General features: G+C 44.7%; 1 protein-coding gene across 1 annotated transcript in view; it reads right to left on the bottom strand.

The window, feature by feature from the left end:
* Nucleotides 1-202: 202 nt before the first annotated feature.
* Nucleotides 203-20,963, bottom strand: part of LOC112251609 (KICSTOR complex protein SZT2-like) — a 44,924-nt gene continuing 24,163 nt past the window's right edge. Inside the window, exons 9-12 of the mRNA XM_042322291.1 lie at nucleotides 6,529-6,699; nucleotides 1,323-1,517; nucleotides 680-812; nucleotides 203-429 (exon numbers count right to left, since the gene is read on the bottom strand). The gene's annotated coding sequence lies outside the window, so the exon portion shown is untranslated. The remainder of the gene's footprint in view (nucleotides 430-679; nucleotides 813-1,322; nucleotides 1,518-6,528; nucleotides 6,700-20,963) is intronic.

Genomic DNA, 20,963 nt, shown 5'->3' with positions numbered 1-20,963 from the left:
TGTCTCTCTATTATGCTGATGTATTACTACGTTCATTAAGTCATTTAGTAAAGTATGTTTGACCACATTCCAAAGTTACAGAGGAAAAAAGTACCTCAGGGGAAAAGGGTACCTCCACTTTTTTTTATTTCTCAAAAATAATAGGAAATGGGGCATCATTCGAGGTGAATAAAATGAGCATCACATACTTATAAAGGGCAATGATTATGTTTAACTCCATGAATCAAATAAGCAAACAAAATCACGGGTCAAGCAAACAGTGACTTGTTTCAGAGCACAGAGATAATAGAACTCTGGCTATAGCAGGTACCTTGCTCTGTGCAGCAATGCCACTGGTGGAAGATCCTTCCAATGAGGATGACGTTTCTAGAGGTGGCAGGTGGGTGTTGGATCAGAGGCATGGGAACAAAGATGTCTCCTTGGGGACAACTAGGGGACCAAACAAAAACACAAATGATAAAGTCATTATATACAAAAACATATCCATTCAAAACTGTCTTGAAAGATGAAGTTTGTGAAATGTGTTTGTAAGCGTATGTATGTATATACATGCATTCTGGATATATACTCTTTCCATATTAGCTGGAAGCTTTTAAAATAATGCACATATTCAAATGCTTGATTCTTTCTAGTGATTGTGTCTTTCCAGCGATCGACTTGATTCTTTCAAATGATCCACCTCGTCCTCTCGAACACCTTGACAGTGGTGTCACTGGCCAGGGAGCTGACCAGATTGACAATCTCTGTCAGGATGGGAGGAAGCAGGAACTGGGAGGCAATCTCAGCGGTGCACTGCTGAATGGACGGTCATCCTGTTTACACCAGAGACAGAGCGAGAGAAAAGGAGAAGAAACAGAAAATGAGAGTCTCTCACAGTGACGAGATAAGAGACGACGGCTTCATCCCAAATGGCACCCTATTCCCTTTACAGTGCACTACTTTAGACCAGAGCCCATCAAGCGAAACAGACAATCAGTTTGGGAAGCAGATAATCTTTTATATTACCTCCTCTCCTGTCAGAGAGGAGCCAGAGAGGAGCCAGAGAGGAGCCAGAGAGGAGCGAGAAAGGAGCCAGAGAGGAGCGAGAGAGGAGCCAGAGAGGAGCCAGAAAGGAGCGAGAGAGGAGCCAGAGATTCACTTCCAATGGAGGAGAACTTAAATGACCTAAAGAGAAGATGTGGAGATAGACAAGGGATGAACCTGATAACATTGATTGATTTCAAAACAAATCTGAATTTGATTGATAACATAGTCTACCATTTTAAACAACAATCTGAATTCACATTTGCAGTTCAGGTAGTGTAATAGTAGCATTTCCTCACCGTTAGTTGTGTCTTCTCTCTGACATCTCCCAGGTGTGGTAAGGAACGTCTCCAGGCACAGCGGATTGGGCAGGACCCTCAGTTCCATGATGACATCACAGAGGGTGTGGCGCAGGGATCCTCACAGTTTGTCAGTTAGCAGGGGGGAAATGTTTCCTTGTTACCAAATGTCAAAACGTACCCTCATCGCTGACCCTGTCAGGAATAACAGATGATCAACTGCCTGATTAACATAACACTGAGCATGTGTAGAACTAGCCTGGTCCCAGAACTGTTTGTGCTGTTTTGCCAACTCCTATGGTCATTGTCATGTGACAATGTCAAGCCAGGACATTGCTTGTCCCAGATCTGTTTGTGTCATCTTGCCAACTCCTATGGTCATTGAACAAGCCTGGTCCCAATTCTGTTTTTGCTGTCTTGGCAATGACCCAACTCCTATGGTCATTGAACTAGCCTGGTCCCAATTCTGTTTTTGCTGTCTTGGCAATGACCCAACTCCTATGGTCATTGAACTAGCCTGGTCCCAATTCTGCTTTTGCTGTCTTGGCAATGAGAACATGCTTAACACCCCAGCCATCCTACAATCTAAGTTTGATGCCCTCAATCTCACACAAATTATCAATGAACCTACCAGGTACCACCCCAAAGCCGTTAACACAGGCACCCTCATAGATATCATCCTAACCAACTTGCCCTCTAAATACATCTCTGCTGTTTACAACCAAGATCTCAGCGATCACTGCCTCATTGCCTGCATCCGTAATGGGTCAGCGGTCAAGCGACCTCCACTCATCACTGTGGAGGTCTTAAATGCCTTCCTCACCATCTTAAATAAGCATGCCCCATTCAAGAAATGTAGAACCAGGAACAGATATAGCCCTTGGTTCTCTCCAGACCTGACTGCCCTTAATTAACCAACACAAAAACATCCTATGGCATTCTGCATTAGCATTGAACAGTGATATGCAACTTTTCAGGGAAGTTAGAAACCAATATACACAGGCAGTTAAAAAAGCCAAGGCTAGCTTTTTCAAGCAGAAATTTGCTTCCTACAACACAAACTCAAAAAAGTCCTGGGACACTGTAATGTACATGGAGAATAAGAACAACTCCTCCCAGCTGCCCACTGCACTGAGGATAGGAAACTCTGTCACCACCGATAAATCCACTATAATTGAACATTTCAATAAGCATTTTTCTACGGCTGGCCATGCTTTACACCGAGCTACCCCTACCCCGGTCAACTGCACTGTACTCCCCACAGCAACTCGCCCAAGCCTTCCCCATTTCTCCTTCTCCCAAATCCATTCAGCTGATGTTCTGAAAGAGCGCCAAAATCTGGACCCCTACAAATCAGCCGGGCTAGACAATCTGGACACTTTTTTTCTAAAATGATCTGCCGAAATTGTTGCAACCCCTATTACTAGCTTGTTCAACCTCTTTCGTGTTGTCTGAGATTCCCAAAGATTGGAAAGCAGCTGCGGTCATCCCCCTCTTCAAAGGGGGGACACTCTAGACCCAAACTGCTACAGACCTATATCTATCCTACCCTGCCTTTCTAAGGTCTTCGAAAGCCAAGTCAACAAACAGATTACCGACCATTTCGAATCCCACCACACCTTCTCCGCTATGCAATCTGGTTTCAGAGCTGGTCATGGGTGCACCTCAGCCACGTTCAAGGTCCTAAACGATATCTTAACCGCCATCGATAAGAAACAATACTGTGCAGCCGTATTCATTGAACTGGCCAAGGCTTTCGACTTTGTCAATCACCACATCTTCATCGGCAGACTCGATAGCCTTGGTTTCTCAAATGATTGCCTCGCCTGGTTCACCAACTACTTCTCTGATAGAGTTCAGTGTGTCAAATCGGAGGGCTTGTTGTCCGGGCCTCTGGCAGTCTCTATGGGGGTGCCACAGGGTTAAATTATTGGACCGACTCTCTTCTCTGTATACATCAATGATGTCACTCTTGCTGCTGGTGAGTCTCTGATCCACCTCTATGCAGACGACACCATTCTGTATACTTTTGGCCCTTCTTTGGACACTGTGTTAACAACCCTCCAGATGAGTTTCAATGCCATACAACTCTCCTTCCGTGGCCTCCAACTGCTCTTAAATACAAGTAAAACTAAATGCATGCTCTTTTAACCGATCGCTGCCCACACCTGCCCGTTCTGACTTAGAATATATGGACAACTACAAATACCTAGGTGTCTGGTTAGACTGTAAACTCTCCTTCCAGACTCACATCAAACATCTTCAATCCAAAGTTAAATCTAGAATCGGCTTCCTATTTCGCAACAAAGCATCATTCACTCATGCTGCCAAACATACCCTCGTAAAACTGACCATCCTACCGATCCTCGACTTCAGCGATGACATTTACAAAATAGCCTCCAACACCCTACTCAATAAATTGGTTGCAGTCTATCAGAGTGCCATCCGTTTTGTCACCAAAGCCCCATATACTACCCACCACTGCGACCTGTACACTCTCGTTGGCTGGCCCTCGCTTCATACTCGTCGCCACACTGGCTCCAGGTCATCTACAAGACCCTGCTAGGTAAAGTCCCCCCTTATCTCAGCTCGCTGGTCACCATAGCAGCACCCACCTGTAGCACACGCTCCAGCCGGTATATCTCTTTGGTCACCCCCAAAACCAATTCTTCCTGTGGCCGCCTCTCCTTCTAGCTGCTGCCAATGACTGGAACGAACTACAAAAATCTCTGAACCTGGAAACACTTATCTCCCTCACTAGCTTTAAGCACCAGCTATCAGAGCAGCTCACAGATTACTGCACCTGTACATAGCCCATCATAGCCCAAACAACTACCTTTCCCCCTTACTGTATTTATTTATTTTGCTCCTTTGCACCCCATTATTTTTATTTCTACTTTGCACATTCTTCTACTGCAAATCAACCATTCCAGTGTTTTACTTGCTATATTGTATTAACTTCGGCACCATGGCCTTTTTTTTGCCTTTACTTCCCTTATCTCACCTCATTTGCTCAAATCATATATAGAATTATTTTTCTACTGTATTATTGACTGTATGTTTGTTTTCCTCCATGTGTAACTCTGTGTTGTTGTATCTGTCGAACTGCTTTGCTTTATCTTGGCCAGGTCGCAATTGTAAATGAGAACTTGTTCTCAACTTGCCTACCTGGTTAAATAAAGGTTAAATAAAAAATAAATAGGAGTTGGCTATACAGCACAAACAGATCTGGGACCAGGCTACTAGTGCAGACTGCAGAACACAAGGCCCAACAGATTTAAACAGCTCAGGTAGTGGGCCTCTGATTGCTAACCCTACACAAATACATAATGATTCACTAGATTACCACACTTGCTTGCTTTGTCACATAAACTGAAATTAGGCGAACAATTAGGATTTTAGCAACCAGGAAACGGCGGAGCGATTACTGCTCACTACTGTGTAGTGTGCCCCGTAACAATCTCTTCTGTCATCATGAAGTGCTTTGAGAGACTAGTCAAGGACCATATCACCTCCACCCTATCTGACACCCTAGACCCACTCCAATTTGCTTACCACCCCAACAGGTCCACAGAAGACGCAATCACAACCACAAGAGGAATACCTATGTGAGAATGCTGTTCATTGACTACAGCTCAGAATAACACCATAGTACCCTCCAAACTCGTCATCAAGTTCGAGACCCTGTGTCTCGACCTCGCCCTGTGCAATTGGGTACTGGACTTCCTGACGGGCCGCCCCCAGGTGGCGAGGGTAGGTAACAACATCTCCACATCCCAGTGTTGATCCACAAGGGTGCGTTCTGATCCTTCTCCTGTACTCCCTGTTCACCCACGACTGCGTGGCCATGCACGCCTCCAACTCAATCATCACGTTTGCAGACGACACTACAGTGGTAGGCTTGATTACCAACAACGACGAGACGGCCTACAGGGAGGAGATGAGGGCCCTTGGAGTATGGCCTCAGGAGAATAACCTCACACTAAACGTCAACAAAAACAAAGGAGATTATCGTGGACTTCAGGAAACAGCAGAGGGAGCACCCCCCTATCCACATCGACGGGACAGTAGTGGAGAGGGTAGTACGTTTTAAGTTCCTCGGCGTACACATCACGGACAAACTGAATTGGTCCACCCACACAGACAGCATCGTGAGGAAGGCGCAGCAGCGCCTCTTCAACCTCAGGAGGCTGAAGAAATTTGGCTTGTCACCAAAAGCACTGAAACTTTTACAGATGTACAAATCAAGAGCATCCTGTCGGGCTGTATCACCGCCTGGTACGGCAACTGCTCCGCCCACAACCACAAGGCTCTCCAGAGGGTAGTGAGGTCTGCACAACGCATCACGGGGGGCAAACTACCCGCCCTCCAGGACACCTACACCACCCGATGTCACAGGAAGGCCATAAAGATCATCAAGGACATCAACCACCCGAGCCACTGCCTGTTCACCCTGCTCTCATCCAGAAGGCAAGGTCAGTACAGGTGCGTCAAAGCAGGGACCGAGAGACTGGAAAAACAGCTTCTATCTCAAGGCCATCAAACTGTTTAACATTGAGTGGCTGCTGCCAACATACTGACTCAACTCCAGCCACTTTAATAATGGAAAAATGTATGTAAAACCTGTATCACTAGCCACTTTAAACAATGCCACTTAATATAATGTTTACATACCCTACATTACTCATCTCATATGTACATACTGTACTCTATACCATCTACTGCATCTTGCCTATGCCGTTCTGTACCATCACCCATTTATATATCTTTATGTGCATATTCTTCATCCCTTTACATTTGTGTGTATAAGGTAGTTGTTGTGAAATTGTTAGGTTAGATTACTCGTTGGTTATTACTGCATTGTCGGAACTAGAAGCACAAGCATTTCGCTACACTCGCATTAACATCTGCTAACCATGTGTATGTGACAAATAAAAGTTGATTTGATAGAAGAAATCGACAATGCAGCACATAATAGAAAACCAATTTTATGATACTGTTCAACAAGAAAAATACAGAGCAACAACTCCACCAATGGTTTCTCTGGCTACCCTGGCAGGGTCATGTTCATCAGCACTAAACAGAGAGGTATTATCTGAAAGTCTTTTAAGAAACAATACTTTTCCTTTTCATTTCAAAACATTTTGCTACAATTTGCCCAAATGAACAGGACCCTGATCTCTAGAGAAAACCTACCGGGCTTTACCTGAGCTGAGGTAGTTGGAGTCCACCTTAATGACAGTTGTCAGGGTGTCAAACTGTTCTGGCTGTAGGAGGATGCTGGAGAGATCTCCTCTGGGTGGTGTGGTGCAGTTGTGGGCAAGAACCTGCAGGGGGCATCCTTGAGTGTCTACGAACAGCGCGATACAGGCAATACCTGAAGGGAAAAGGTGAAATGTGGAGGACAGCGTAATATACTTACTACAGGATGAATAGAGAAGACATGAGTCCTCCAACTACAAGGTGGGGCTCTGTTTCATGGTCCTTCGTGCCAGATAGTAATTTTTGTTCATTTATAATGACCTTGATTATGTTTTAATCTAAACTCAAAAAAATAACTTCAAGTGCAATTAAGTGCAGTTTTGAAACGACAATGATTGTGTGCGCCATTATAAAACATGGAAAGATTCTCCATAGATTCTGTCTGATATTGTTTTGCATTAAAAGATAAACTACAGTATAAATCCAAACCATGACCTTCCTACTACAAGTAAGTTGATGTTCCATCCCAACACATAAACCCAGAGCGCCTTGTCTTCTGATTCTCACCAAAGCCGTGCTTCAGCCTCACCTCATTAATCCTGCACCATAAAGGCAGGCATTCCTCACCCACACGGGACACCGGTGTTAAATAATATTACAGCTGATCTGCCCGGCCCATGTTTGGTTTGATATGGCTATGAGCATGCACCATTAGTGGGGATAGAGGCATGCGTGGTGTAGTGATGTGCTCGTGTACCTAGAAGCCTGGCGTGCTGAAGACAGACATGCATTACAGAAATTACCTGGAATAAATCAGCAAAACAGACACAGCCATCTCTTCTACAACCCCCTGTGCTGGGCTGAGCTTCACACTGCCTGCGTATCTGCCTATTGCAGTCAGCCAGTCAACAAAGCAGACACAGCCATCTCTTCTACAACCCCGTGTGCTGGGCTGAGCTTTACACTGCGTGCGTATCTGCCTATTGCAGTCAGCCAGTCAACAAAGCAGACACAGCCATCTCTTCTACAACCCCGTGCTGGGCTGGGCTGAGCTTCACAATGCCTGCGTATCTGCCTATTGCAGTCAGCCAGTCAACAAAGCAGACACAGCCATCTCTTCTACAACCCCTGTGCTGGGCTGAGCTTCACACTGCCTGCGCCTATCTGCCTATTGCAGTCAGCCAGTCAACAAAGCAGACACAGCCATCTCTTCTACAACCCCCTGTGCTGGGCTGAGATTCACACTGCCTGCGTATCTGCCTATTGCAGTCAGCCAGTCAACAAAGCAGACACAGCCATCTCTTCTACAACCCCGTGTTCTGGGCTGAGCTTCACACTGCCTGCGTATCTGCCTATTGCAGTCAGCCAGTCAACAAAGCAGACACAGCCATCTCTTCTACAACCCCGTGTGCTGGGCTGAGCTTCACACTGCCTGCGTATCTGCCTATTGCAGTCAGCCAGTCAACAAAGCCGCCACATGTAATTCTCAAACCACTAAACCCACTTATCATGTTACTGTTTCTCCCCAGAAGGTTTGGCTACTGGTAATACTATGTGTTTGTGCATTCTGATGACTGAAAGAGTCCGTCGGAGCGAGTGACTTGATGTGTTTGCCCTTTGTGTTTTGCTTTGGTTACTTTAGCAGGGTCTGACAGGACGTCGCTTGCGAGTCTCTCTCTCACACACACCTCAGCAAGAGTCCATTTGGGCTCAGTAGTCTCTCCATCCGTACCATCGCATTGGCTTTACTCTGACAGGCTGTGTCCCAAATGGCCCATAGAGCTCTGGTAGAAAGTAGTGCACTACAGTACGTTCTGAAAGTTTTCAGACCCCTTGACTTTTTCCACATTTTGTTACGTTACAGCCTTATTCTAAAAGAGATTAAATATTTTTTTCCCCCACATCAATCTACACACAATACCGCACAATGACAAAGCAACAACAAAAAAGAAGACAGGATTGTGTCGATGCACAGATCTGGGGAAGGGTACCAAAAAATGTCTGCAGCATTGAAGGTCCCCAAGAACACAGTGGCCTCCATCATTCTTAAATGGAAGAAGTTTGGAACCATCAAGACTCTTCTCAGAGCTGGCCGTCCAGACAACCTGAGCAATCGAGGGAGAAGGGCCTTGGTCAGGGAGCTGACCAAGAACCCAATGGTCACTCTGACAGATCTCCAAAGTTCCTCTGTGGAGATGGGAGAACCTTCCAGAAGGACAACCATCTCGGCAGCACTCCACCAATAAAGCCTTTATGGTAGAGTGGCCAGACAGAAGCCACACCTCAGTAAAAGGCACATGACCACCCACTTGGAGTCTTCCAAAAGGCACCCTCAGACCATGAGAAACAATATTCTCTGGTCTGATGAAACCAAGATTGAACTCTTTGCCTGAATGCCAAGCATCATGTCTGGAGGAAACCTGGCACCATCCCTACGGTGAGGCATGATGGTGGTGGCATCATGCTGTGGGGATGTTCTCCAGCAGCAGGGACTGGAAGGCTAGTCAGGACCGAAGGAAAGATGAGCGGGACACAGTACAGAAAGATTCTTGATGAAAACCTACTTCAGAGCACTCAGGACCTCAGACTGGGGTGAAGGTTCACCTTCCAACAGGAAAACGACCCTAAGCACACAGCCAAGACAACGCTGGTCTCTGAAGTCTCTGAATGTTCTTGAGTAGCCCAGCCAGAGCCTGGACTTGAACCCAATCTAATATCTCTGGAGAGACTTGAAAATAGCTGTGCAGCTACACTCCCCATCCAACCTGACAGAGCTTGCGAGGATCTGCAGAGAAGAATCAGAGAAACTCCCAAAATACAGGTGTGCCAAGCATGTAGTGTCATACCCAAGAAGAATTAAGGCTGTAATCGCTGCCAAAGGTGCTTCAACAAAGTACTGAGTAAAGGGTCTAAAAACTTATGTAAATGTGATATTTCAGTTTAGTATGTTTTATACATTTGCTAACTCACTGTTTCACAGTTCCAGTGGGTCAGAAATGTACATACACTAAGTTGACTGTGCCTTTAAACAGCTTGGAAAATTCCAGAAAATGATGTCATGGCTTTAGAAGCTTCTGATAGGCTAATTGACATCATTTGAGTCAATTGGAGGTCAAACTTAGTGCCTCTTTGCTTGACATCAGGGGAAAATGAAAAAAAAAAAATCAGCCAAGACCTCAGAAAAATAATTGTAGACCTCCACAGGTCTGGGTGATCCTTGGGAGCAAATTCCAAACGCCTGAAGGTACCACGTTTATCTGTACAAACAATAGTGCGCAAGTATAAACACCATGGGACCATTCAGCCGTCATACCGGTCAGGAAGGAGACATGTTCTGTCTCCTGGAGACGTACTACTGGCCCTCGCTACATATTCGTCGCCAGACCCACTGGCTCCAGGTCATCTACAAGTCCATGCTAGGTAAAGCTCCGCCTTATCTCAGTTCACTGGTCACGATGGCAACACCCATCCTTAGCACGCGCTCCAGCAGGTGTATCTCACTGATCATCCCTAAAGCCAACACCTCATTTGGCCGCCTTTCGTTCCAGTACTCTGCTGCCTGTGACTGGAACGAATTGCAAAAATCGCTGAAGTTGGAGACTTTTATCTCCCTCACCAACTTCAAACATCAGCTATCTGAGCAGCTAACCGATCGCTGCAGCTGCACATAGTCTATTGGTAAATAGCCCACCCATTTTCACCTACCTCATCCCCATACTGTTTTTATTTATTTACTTTTCTGCTCTTTTGCACACCAATATCTCTACCTGTACATGACCATCTGATCATTTATCACTCCAGTGTTAATCTGCAAAATTGTAATCATTCGCCTACCTCCTCATGCCTTTTGCACACATTGTATATAGACTCCCTTTTTTTCTACTGTGTTATTGACTTGTTAATTGTTTACTCCATGTGTAACTCTGTGTTGTCTGTTCACACTGCTATGCTTTATCTTGGCCAGGTCGCAGTTGCAAATGAGAACTTGTTCTCAACTAGCCTACCTGGTTAAATAAAGGTGAAATAAAATAAATAAAAATAAAAACTTTGGTGCGAACAGTGCAAATCAATCCCAGAACAACAGCAAAGGACCTTGTGAAGATGCTGGAGGAAACAGGTACAAAAGTATCTATATCTACAGTAAAACAAGTCCTATATCAACATAACCTGAAAGGCCGCTCAGCAAGGGAGAAGCCACTGCTCCATAACCTCCATTAAAAAAAGCCAGACTACGGTTTGCAACTGCACATGGGACAAAGATTGTACTGGTCTGATGAAACAAAAATAGAACCTTTTGGCCATAATGACCATCGTTATGTTTGGAGGAAAAAGGGGAATGCTTGCAAGCCAAAGAACACCATCCCAACCGTGAAGCACGGGGTGTCAGCATCATGTTGTGTGTGGGGTTGCTTTGCTGCAGGAGGAACTGGTGCACTTCACAAAATAAATGTCATCATGAGGGAGGACAATTATGTGGATATATTGAAGCAACATCAGTCAGGCAGTTAAAGCTTGGTCTCAAATGGGTCTTCCAAATGGACAATGACCCCAAGCATACTTCCAAAGTTGTGGCAAAATGGCTTAAGGACAACAAAGTCAAGGTATTGGAGTGGCCATCACAAAGCCCTGACCTCAATCCTATTTCAAATCTGTGGGCAGAACTTTAAAAGCGTGTGTGAGCAAGGAGGCCTTACAAACCTGACTTAGTTACACCAGCTCTGTCAGGAGGAATGGGCCAAAATTCACCCAACTTATTGTGGGACGCTTGTGGAAGGATACCCGAAACATTTGACCCAAGCTAAACAATTTAAAAGCAATGCTACCAAATACTAATTGAGTGTATGTAAACTTCTGACCCACTGGGAATGTGATGAAAGAAATAAAAGCTGAAATAAATCATTCTCTGTACTATTAACCTGACATTTCACATTCTTAAAATAAAGTGCTGATCCTAACAGACCTAAGACAGGGAATTTTCACCACGTTTAAATGTCAGGAATTGTGAAAAACTGAGTTTAAATGTAGTTGGCTAAGGTATATGTAAACTTCTGACTTCAACTGTATATAGGGTATAGGGTTCCATTTGGGATGCAGCTTCTAACAAGGTGTCCAGATTCTGTGACGGCTGCCCACAAGGGGTACTTGATTATACTCATAATACCATAGGCCTACTGGTAAAATCCATGAGGGGGTACTTTTCAAAACGAATAGAACTCCACAGTTCTAATGATACCCATATTTCCTAAAGAAAGGTTAATATAAGACTAGAGCATTCTTAACTCTACTCAACAGAATTATTCCACTATGCATGAGTACATTGCAGTAACTCTGTGTTTAGTCAGCCTATATCTCTCATGGGACAAGTCTCATCAGCCGTAAATATCACTGCCTAATCGGAAAACCATTAAATGAACTGGATGCTATTAAAACGAATGCACACATTATTTTGCTTGATTATTTTCCATTTAATTTCTTATTGAGCAGCATCTCTTCATAGGCTAGAGAAGCCATTATAACCGAGACCAAAGCCAGTTAAACACACACATTAAAGCTTTAATGCAGCAACATACTGGACTACATGAAAGAAAGACCATGCAACACAGCCTGAGCCCACCTACAGTGTCCAGCTGAAGTGGAGGGGGGGCGAGAGAGAGAGAGAGAGAGAGAGAGAGACACACGTCACTCTGCATGCCACTTAAAAAGTAATGCAAGGAGTATAGGGTTACTGGAAATAACATTCCGGTCCACATTAAAGACTACTGCTGTTGAAGTACAGCCAATTGGCTTGCAAAGAGACAATCTACCTAAAGAGTAAAGCACTGCCAAGTGAAGCAATAGGTACAGTAAGATGAAGCATGAGCAAGAAGCACACCCAGCCAGCCAGGCCAGTAGATGGCGCTATTGTGCACAGGACAGGCTGCAGAGTGGGAGCAAAGGTTGCTAAAGGTTCATGACAACAGATACCTTGGAACTGAGAGGGTGGGCAGAGGTGCTGAATGAGGTCCGACATGGTACCCGAGTCAACAGACAGACAGGCAGAGACAGACAGACATACCCTTAATACATTACCTTCTGCTATCAGATACAGTGCCTTCAGAAAGTATTCATACCCCTTGACTTATTTCACATTTGGATTAAATAGATTACATTTTCTAACCCCATAATGACAAAGTAAAAACATGTTTTTAGAAGAAAAAATTTGATTCACTGAAAATTAAACAGAAATATCTAATTTACATAAGTATTCACACCCCTGAGTCAATGCTTTGTAGAAGCACCTAAGGCAGCGATTACAGCTGTGAATCTTTCTGGGTAAATCTCTAAGAGCACGATTATGACCTGAGTGAAGCGTGCGTAAATGGAATGGAATTCCCTTTTTATACACCTCTCTCTGTGCATATTCTGACGAATTTAAGCATGAGAATAGTGTGCTATTCACTTGCTATTCGTTTTGGGTGGAGATTGAATAAATGAAGGTATGGAGGAGGTGTGTCCACAGATATGATGTATTCTGACCTTGACTTAATTCCCTCATAAGATCTAGTAAAATAAGATCTAGTGACTCTACCGGCTCCAAGAGGAAAAGGGATCTACTTTATTTTTTCCAGATATAAATAACACCATTCTCCATGCACTGTCATTTCAACTTGATAAGAGCTAGGTAAATGAGTCATCTGTTTAGATAAGGGAATTGCAAATATAAATGACACTTGTTTTAGAAATATGTCACCTTATCATTTCTGGAGACAAAGGTGTAACCAGCCATATGGCAGCAAACTGATTCACATCAACTTTCCCACAGTAAAGTTTATGAAATGCTGTGCCATTACGCAGCATTTAAATTGTATAGCATTTTAACTTGCAGGGATGGGCACTATCGAATGTCTTAATTATAGGCTACCCAGACTTACTCTCTCCTGTCACTAGCACTGTAAATATTATCCAATATCAGCATTGACTGTCAGTAGGCCTAACACATTATTCAACTGACAATTTACTGTTAGCTCCCTTCAGTTGGTATAACCTACATTATCATTCCATTTAATGACATTGTTTAGTTTACCTTAATTTGCTTCATCTGTCAATGCCATCACACCCATGTGGTTGATGTTGAGGAACATTGACAGTTGATAATATAAAAATAACCGGTAGACTAATTAAATAATTACATAGCGGAGCACAGACCAAGCCATAAGAGTTTGAACACGACACATGGTGAAATACTTGGTTGTTTCGTCACACAGTTCCATGGTTAGTGAGGGCAATAGATGAGGGTATAGCCTACTATTGTACACTATTCTCCCTATTATAATTATATATGTACACTAATCTTACAACATTACCATGGGTTGAAGAACTGAATGTGGCAATTTTCAGAATGAATCAATCCACCACTTTCTTTCTTCCATGCGTAAAGGCTCTCAAAACTGTTTATGATTCAAAAACACTTTTCTAACCCTAAATAATCTACAAGATCATAGTATTTTTTACATCTACCAATTGGTGCTGAAACGGACACAAAAAATGCATATATTTAGATGGGTTTCTTTAATTGATGCCTAATATTCTGAACCAGATCTCTCGATATATTTTATTGAGTCAGATATATTTTATTGAGTCAGTCGAGAAAAATCGAACTAAAAATGTACACGGTATTTAAAGGGATGGCTTAAGATACATGTACTGAAAAGCCTTTTGAATGGAAACTCCACAACAAAACAATCTGTTGGCCAGCAAGTGGGAGGGTTTTTTCACTGGTTGAATTACATTTGTTCAGTGTGCGCAAGGGAAGCACGCAGGCCCGTTACACACCTTCATACTGTAAGTCTGAATACTATCTACTGATAAATGCATAGGAAAGGCGTGCGTAAGAAAGGCCTTATTTCCTCAAATCGGAATCGGGCCCTAAGAGCTTTCCACACCTGGATTGTGCAACTTTTGCACATTATCTTTTAAAAATTCTTCAAACTCTGTGAAATTGGTTGTTGATCATTTTCACTGTCTTCTTCGTAAGCAACTCCAGTGTAGGTTATTGTCCTGCCGAAAGGAGAACTCATCTCCAAGTGTCTGGTGGAAAGCAGACTGAACCAGGTTTTCCTCCAGGATAGTTAAAAAATATATATATTTCACCTTTATTTAACCAGGTAGTCTAGTTGAGAACAAGTTCTCATTTACAACTGCAACCTGGTCAAGAATAAAGCAAAGCAGTTTTTTTTTTGTGTGCATTTTTTGCAGTTTTACTTTAGTGCCTTGTTGCAAACAGGATGCATGTTTGGGAATATTTTTTATTCTGTACAGGCTTCCTTCTTTTCAATCTGTCATTTAGGTTAGTATTGTGGAGTAACTACAATGTTGTTGATCCATCCTCAGTTTTCTCCTATCACAGCCATTAAACTCTGTAACTGTTTTAAAAAGTCACCATTGGCCTCATGGTGAAATCCCTGAGTTTCCTTTCTCTCAGCCACCTGAGTTAGGAAGAACGCATGTATCTTTGTAGTGACTGGGTGTGTTGATACACCATCCAATGTGTAATTAATAAATGAATCATGCTTAAATGGATATTTAAATGTCTTTTTTTATTATACATATTTATTGTGATTTTTTTTACACCTATTTACCAAGAGGTGCCCTTCTTGCGAGGCATTGGAAAACCTCCCTGGTCTTTGTGAATCTGTGTTTGAAAATCACTGCTCGACTGAGGAACCTTAATTATAATTGTATGTGTCGGGTACAGAGATGAGGTAATCATAAAAACCATCATGTTAAAATACTATTATTGCACACAGACTGAGTCCATGCAACATGTATTCTTTATTGAACCTTTATTTAACTAGGCAAGCCAGTTAAGAAAAAAAAAAGATTTTCAATGATGGTCTAGGAACAGTGGGTTAACTGCCTTGTTCAGGGGCAGAACGACAGATTTTTACCTTGTCAGCTCGCGGATTCGATCTTGTAACCTTCCGGTTACTAGTCCAATGCTCTAACCACTAGGCTACCTGCCACCACTACATGTTAAGCACATTCCTGAACTTATTAGGTTTGCCATAAAAAAGTGGTTGAATACTTATTGACACAAGACATTTCAGCTTTTAAGTTTTTATTAATTAGTATACATTTCTAAAAACATAATCCACTTTGACATTATGAGGTATTGTGTAACAAAATGACAAAATCCCTTTAATGCAACAAAATGTAAAAAAAGTTAAGGGGTGTGAATACTTTCTGAAGGCACTGTATGCTATGAGAGGTGTTTCTTATCAGCTCCTTCTGAAAGCCAGATGGTGCATCAGCTGCTAATGAAATGTATGGTAATTTGCAAACTGTGTACTAAGTAGTGTAAACTGAAGAAACTGCTGAGGAGTGAGGGGAGTCAGTGGAACAGCATCATAACATCATCTCTAATTAGGGTCGCAAAGGGTTCCGCTAACTTTCCCAAAATTCACAGGTTTTCCACAAATACTGCAAAGAAGATTTCCTTTTTTTTTTACAACCCTAGCTCTAATTGATCTACAATTTAACTCAAATGTCCAGAAGACCCTCTGCTGGGCCTCCACTAGTGTAGCTCTGGTCCAGGGTGTTAGTGAGGCTTGAAGGAAGGCTCAGCGTTAACGAGCCACATTTATGCCCTGGACAAGAGCTAGCCTGGCACTCCAACTCCTTACCTCCCTTTACCCACGGTCATTGCTACTATTTTAGCACATAGAGTATGAGTTATAATATGCATTATTTGTCACAGGGCCTTGGTGCACAGCTATTAGTAAGAGGAAAATGTCTCTTTCTGCATTCTGCAATAAAACTCTATTAGCTCTCTGAGATGGAATCACTGAAGCAGTCCTTGGTATTCAAGCACAGTAGACGTGTATTTTAGGCTCCGAGTTTGACAAGATTAATGTGGCAAACAGTTTCTTAATTAGCTGGCAATGGAATACAACAGTGCAAGACTAAACACCTTTCAGCTCTGCCAAAAACTTCCCTAACTGTCTGAGTAGCAGTCTGCACCTGACATAATTATGTCACGCTGGGCAGGGATCAAGTAATTCAAATAACTTAAGCACCTTGTTGTGCAAGTCTTCAAATTAATGAGATGAAATCAGAGCTTCCCTTCACAGCAATTAAAAAGAAGTTAGACTGCATGGGAAATAAATGCAAGGCCTGGGTTGTGTACATCCCAAATGGCACCCTATTCCAATTATAGTGCACTAGTTTTGATGGGCTCTGGTCACTTTATAGGAAAATAGTTTGCCATTTGGGACACATAATGGAGAGAAAAAAGCCTCTTCAACGAACATCAGCCTTGGTACTTTGATTCTGACACTACAGAAAGAGGTCAGTTTAAGTGAGATATCAGCAGCTATTAAATTCCACTGGTTTTAAACATGATTTATAACAACAGGAATGCTGTGGGGATAATATAAGTAAAAAACAGAATTCATTGCAATGTAGCTGTCAACAAACTATATAATGAACAGGACAACTGTTTTACTATAGGCTAATCATAACCGGAGTAATGGTCCCAGTGTTGAGGATCAGCGGGGTGGAGATGTTGTTACCTATCCTCACCACCTGGGGGCGGCCCGTCAGGAAGTCCAGTACCCAGTTGCACAGGGCGGGGTCGAGACCCAGGGTCTCGAGCTTGATGACGAGTTTGGAGGGTACTATGGTGTTAAATGCTGAGCTGTAGTCGATGAACAGCATTCTCACATAGGTATTCATCTTGTCCAGATGGGTTAGGGCAGTGTGCAGTGTGGTTGCGATTGCGTCATCTATGGACCTATTGGGGCGGTAAGCAAATTGGGTGTCAGGTAGGGTGGAGGTGATATGGTCCTTGAGTAGTCTCTCAAAGCACTTCATGATGACGGAAGTGAGTGCTACGGGACGGTAGTCATTTAGCTCAGTTACCTTAGCTTTCTTGGGAACAGGAACAATGGTGGCCCTCTTGAAGCATGTGGTGACAGCAGACTGGAATAAGGATTGATTAAATATGTCCGTAAACACACCAGCCAGCTGGTCTGCGCATGCTCTGAGGACGTGGCTGGGGATGCCGTCTGGGCCTGCAGCCTTGTGAGAGTTAACACGTTTAAATGTTTTACTCAAGTCTGCAGTGAAGGAGAGTCCGCAGGATTTGGTAGCGGACCGTGTCAGTAGAACTGTATTGTCCTCAAAGCGAGCAAAGAAGTTATTTAGTCTGCCTGGGAGCAAGACATCCTGGTCCGCGACGGGGCTGGTTTTCTTTTTGTAATCCGTGATTGACTGTAGACCCTGCCACATACCTCGTGTCTGAGCTGTTGAATTGCAACTCTACTTTGTCTCTATACTGACGCTTAGCTTGTTTGATTGCCTTGCGGAGGGAATAGCTACACTGTTTGTATTCGGTCATGTTTCCGGTCACCTTGCCCTGGTTAAAAGCAGTGGTTTGCACTTTCAGTTTCGCACGAATGCTGCCATCAATCCACGGTTTCTGGTTTGGGACGCAGGTCTCCTAATCGTCCCTAGAATTTATAAGAAAACAGCTGGAGGCAGGGCTTTCTCCTATAGAGCTCCATTTTTATGGAATGGTATGCCTACCCATGTGAGAGACGCAGACTCGGTCTCAACCTTTAAGTCTTTACTGAAGACTAATCTCTTCAGTAGGTCATAGGATTGATTGTAGTCTGGCCCAGGAGTGTGAAGGTGAACGGAAAGGCTCTGGAACAACGAACCGCCCTTGCTGTCTCTGCCTGGCCGGTTCCCCTCTCTCCACTGGGATTCTATGCCTCTAACCCTATTACAGGGGCTGAGTCACTGGCTTATTGGTGCTCTTCCATGCAGTTCCTAGGAGGGTGCGTCACTTGTGTGGGTTGAGTCACTGACGTGATCTCCCCCTTGGGTTGTGCCGTGGCGGAGATCTTTGTGGGCTATACTCGGCCTTGTCTCAGGATGATAAGTTGGTGGTTGAAGATATCCCTCTAGTGGGTGGGGTTATATCCTTCCTGTTTGGCCCTGTCCGGGGGTATCATCGGATGGGGCCACAGTGTCTCCTGACCCCTCCTGTCTCAGCCTTCAGTATTTATGCTGCAGTAGTTCATGTGTTGAGGGGCTAGGGTCAGTCTGTTATATCTGGAGTACTTCTCCTGTCTTATCCAGTGTCCTGTGTGAATTTAAGTATGCTTTCTCTAATTCTCTTTCTTTCTTTCTCTCTCTCGGAGGACCTGAGCCCTCGGACCATGCCTCAGGACTACCTGGCATGATGACTCCTTGCTGTCTCCAGTTCACTTGGCCGTGCTGCTGCTCCAGTTTCAACTGTTCTGCCTGCAGCTATGGAATCCTGACCTGTTCACCGGACGTGTTACCTGTCCCAGACCTGCTGTTTTCAACTTTCTAGAGACAGCAGGAGTGGTAGAGATACTCTTAATGCTATGTTGGCTATGAAAAGCCAACTGACATTTACTCCTGAGGTGCTGACTTGTTGCACCCTCAACAACTACTGTGATTATTATTATTTGACCATGCTGGTCATCTATGAAAATTTGAACATCTTGGCCATGTTCTGTTATAATCTCCACCCGGCACAGCCAGAAGAGGACTGGCCACCCTTTACAGCCTGCTTTCTCTCTAGGTTTCTTCCTAGGTTTTCGCCTTTCTAGGGAGTTTTTCCTAGCCACTGTGCTTCTACACCTGCATTGCTTGTTGTTTGTGGTTTTAGGCTGGGTTTCTGTACAGCACTTTGAGATATCAGCTGATGTAAGAAGGGCTATATAAATGAATTTGAAGTACTGTCTTACTATAGGCTAATCATAACTGGAGTACTGTCTTACTATAGGCTAATCATAAGTGGAGTTCTGTCTTACTATAGGCTAATCATAACTGCAGTTCTGTCTTTCTATAGGCTAATCATAACCGGAGTACTGTCTTACTATAGGCTAATCATAACTGACAGGTGGCCATATTGCACACTCACCCACCCACCCCCACACAATCACCCACCCAGCCCCACACTCACCCACTCACCCCCACACACTCACCCACCCAACCCCACACACTCACCCACCCACCCCCACACACTCACCCACCCACCCCCACACACTCACCCACCCACCCCCACACACTCACCCACCCCACCCACCCACCCCCACACTCACCCACCCACCCCCACACACTCACCCACCCAACCCCACACACTCACCCACCCACCCCCACACACTCACCCACCCACCCACCCCCACACACTCACCCACCCCCACACACTCACCCACCCACCCACCCACCCACCCCCACATACTCACCCACCCACCCCCACACACTCACCCACCCACCCACCCACCCACCCCCACACTCACCCACCCACCCCCACACACTCACCCACCCAACCCCACACACTCACCCACCCACCCCCACACTCACCCACCCACCCCCACACACTCACCCACCCACCCCCACACACTCACCCACCCACCCCCACACACTCACCCACCCACCCCCACACACTCACCCACCCACCCCCACACACTCACCCACCCACCCACCCACCCCCACATACTCACCCACCCACCCCCACACTCACCCACCCACCCCCACACACTCACCCACCCAACCCCACACACTCACCCACCCACCCCCCCACACTCACCCACCCACCCCCCACACTCACCCACCCACCCCCACACACTCACCCACCCACCCCCACACACTCACCCACCCACCCCCACACACTCACCCACCCACCCCCACACACTCACCCACCCACCCCCATACATGATAATAGTATGTGCTGCCTGTCAACAGATAAATAATACCTGAACCTCAAACAGAGTAATGCAAAACAACAGGTGATCATTCACATTCAGAAAAGTTACCACCACACATCGCATACGGAAGCTGGAGAATGACAGTCTAGTCACTTGGAGAATGAGTGTAGCACTAACCAGTAGCATCGTAGCAGAACAGGAGAAATTAGATTAGTGTTTATTAGCTATGCATGGCAAGACAGTGCTGTGATCATTTGCTGTGCATTATTTTATGTGTTGGGAGGTATAAATATGGGAAGAGGCTGTCAGCAGCTTAAAAAAAACATGTGCACACACGAGTACGCACGCACACACACTGAAAACATGGAGAGTGAGAGAGAGCGAGAACGTCATTACCTCTCCCTCCGGTCCCCTGGCCCCCAGGCATATTGGAGAGGTAGATATCAGAGTCAGGAAGCTCTCTGCTCTGATGGAAATAGTGCTTAGAGAGAGACAGAGACACACACAGAAAGAGAGCCAGAGACAGAGAGAGCGAGAGCCAGAGACAGAGAAAGCGAGAGCCAGAGACAGAGAGAGCGAGAGCCAGAGACAGAGAGAGCGAGAGCCAGAGACAGAGACAGAGAGCCAGAGACAGAGACAGTGAGCCAGAGACAGCAACAGAGAGCCAGAGACAGAGACAGAGAGACAGAGACAGAGAGCCAGAGACAGAGACAGA

This window comes from Oncorhynchus tshawytscha, linkage group LG05 (assembly GCF_018296145.1).
Source record: "Oncorhynchus tshawytscha isolate Ot180627B linkage group LG05, Otsh_v2.0, whole genome shotgun sequence".
In the NCBI taxonomy this organism is placed as follows: Eukaryota; Metazoa; Chordata; class Actinopteri; order Salmoniformes; family Salmonidae; genus Oncorhynchus; species Oncorhynchus tshawytscha.
The sequence above is the reverse complement of the archived record's forward strand: the minus strand, read 5'-3'. Positions and strand labels throughout refer to the sequence as shown.